This window comes from Talpa europaea, assembly GCF_964194135.1.
Source record: "Talpa europaea genome assembly, chromosome: 10".
Classification (NCBI taxonomy): Eukaryota; Metazoa; Chordata; class Mammalia; order Eulipotyphla; family Talpidae; genus Talpa; species Talpa europaea.
Window position 1 is genome coordinate 43,985,543 of NC_140077.1, and position 2,820 is coordinate 43,988,362.

The following is a 2,820-nucleotide window of genomic DNA, read 5'->3' on the forward strand; positions in this document are numbered from 1 at the left end:
AGGGAGAGGGTATTTCTAGAGAGCAGGAACACAAGAAGGACAATGATGATCAAGATGAAGAGATGAAGAGAAGGCTAAGAGAGAGAAGAAATGAATGGTAAGAGAAGTAGGAGGAATGTTAGAAGAGAAGGCAATTACAAGTTAAAGAAGAGAGCACAACAGGCAACTGGAGGTACCCCACAGGATTAACTACAGCAGAGAGGCCAGGGGATGAACTGAAAAAAGTACTATAGGATTTGATTACAGAGCAAGAAAGATGATGTATGAGAACAATTGGGCTCATTCTTTGTCAAAGTGAAACTGAGCACCTCCCCCATCCCCCCAACCCCCACCACAAGACCCAGAGCAAGGCACTTTGCCCTGGGCCCTCACTGACTTATCCAGACCCCATCTACTCTGAGGTTAGGGCAGGCTGAGCAGTGGTGGGCTCAGGGGAGCCCTGGAGGAAGCTGGCCTCAGTTGGGCAGGATGCTCAGGACACCAGGAGCCCTTCAGCTGGGCCAGGTGTAGCGATGCAGAGACGGGCAGCAGAGCTGGGACTTGGGTCCCAGCCACCAGAGCACAGGCCTTCCTAGGAGCCTGCCATGTTGGCCAGAGGCCCTCAGTCCTCCGGCCTCAGTCCTGGTTCCCTCACTGCCGCTGCCCTGCCGGAGCTCCTGGGCTCCACTCTCCGTCAGGAGAGGGGGCGAAGGTAGGGGTGGCAGGAGGAGAAGAAACCATCACGCTGATGCCTGCCCTGGGAGCCCCAGCCTGGCTTGAGGGACTGCCTGCAGAGGGCTGCTGAGGCAGCAGGGGACCCTGGCCAAACTTTCATCCCCAGGAGTCCTGGTTTCCAAACCTTTATAGGTCAGAAGGTATTTTTTTTCTCTCCTTTTCATTAACCCTTCCACTCACTGGTCCAGCATAGCTTCATTAAACTCCTACTTGAGGCCAGGTACTGTGCCATGCTGTGCCTCAGTGAGACATGAGAAACAAAACAAGAACAGCTTGGGTCTTTGGGCCTCACCACTCTTGCCTTCAAGGGAAAGTTACAAAGAACAGACTCATGCCCCAGAAAAATAAGTTCTTGGCATTTCATTCAAGTTGGTACTGATTGGCTCTCCCAACAATAAAACAAGAGCTAGGGTGCAAGTCCAGAGATCAGCAAGGCCTTATTATCTTGCTCTGAGTTGGCAGCAGGTAAAAGAGAAAGTGTGGTGGCACATGATTGCATCATTTCTGTCTGTTTATAAGTCAGTCATAGATGAAATTCTGGGTTTTTCCAAGTTTTCAGTTCTGTTCAAAGGTAGAAAAGTGACAGAGCAACTCCCTTAAAAAACTCTCTGAACTAGGTCTGGCTTAGTATTCACTCTGCAGACTCCTTTGACTTTGAACAATACATTATATTACTCTTTAGGCCTCCTGATGTTGGGTTTTAACTAGAGTAAAACACTTAATGTAGCTTTTAAAAGGTCGAGTCATGGCCTTCAGAAAATTCATGGGAGTTTGGATGGAGACAGCAGGGAACTTTTCCAACCAGTTGAAAATTTACCTTTACTAGGTTTTCATTTAATACAGGAAGCATCTTATTTTATATAATAGACATTGTTTTGAAAAAAAGTTTAAATTAAAATGGCACATTATCTTTAATGTCCTAGAAATACAAGATTGTAAAAAAAAAAAAAAAAAAAACCAAGACCAGCAAACATTTTAATAAAACTGGGCAGTCTTTGAAATAATCATATAATCAAGTGATGAACATTCATTTCTTAATTTATAAATAGGATTTTGAAATATATACATATATCTATTTTAACTTATAGGATTGGGGGAAGTAAGTGATTAAATTTTTGCCCACAGCCTCAATCAGACTTTAGTTTTTCGGGTCCAGCCTGATACGAGACAAGCAGAAAAACAAGTGTCAAGATGCTTACACCTGAGAGAAAAGTTCTCACGGGACACTTAGCTCAAGCCTGGACTTTCACCATGCTTCCATCTCAGTCCTTGGGGACCTGGTGTGGGTTAGGCAAGAGGTGGGTAGAATGACTCCTCCGCTGGGGAGGGTGGGAATAACAAAGTTACCTTTCCTGAGTGCTTAGAATGAACCAGAACCTTCCTCCACCTCTTGACTTGAACCAACTCCGTTAATATACCCCCAAACCCACAAAATATCCCTACTATCTCCATTTCACAAATGAGAAACTGAGTCAGAGAGGTTAACAGCAATTCACCAGTTATACTCTAGAAAGTGGAGGAGCTGTAGTTACCAACCTAGTAACCATCAGGGGGTCAGTGATATGCCTTCACTTTGCTTAATGATGAGAAAAATGCGCACCTGTAAGATCGCAGGCAGGGTTAGTCTGGTGAAGCAGGTGCCTTTTGCGATAAAGAATGATTCTGCGTGAAAGGGTGTGTGAGAGTCAAAGGTGAGTTTCCAGTGTGCATGGTGGTGGAGAGGTCGGCGGTCAATTCCTACTTTGCCCCAGCCCATAAACTGCGCTTTCACCCCCTGCAGGAACTCCAAAGCCGGCCAGCAGGGACCGGAGAACAGCGCCAGCCGCCAGCCACGTGGCTCAGCCCGGGAGGCGGTCCGCGGGGGCGGGGCCCGAGGGGCGGGGCTGGGGCGCGGGGACGCGCGGGCCTGGCGGAGTGCGCATGCGCACGGGATGGGCCGCTCGGGGGTGGGGTGGGCGAGCGAGCTCGAACTGCGTTAAAGGCCGCTCCCCGCCCCTCTGGCCGGCCCAGGTCCTCCAGTGCGCAGGCGCGCAGGTCTCTCCTTGTCAGTCGGCGCCGCGTGCGGGCTGGTGGCTCTGGCTGTGGCGGTGACGCGTCTCCAGCACC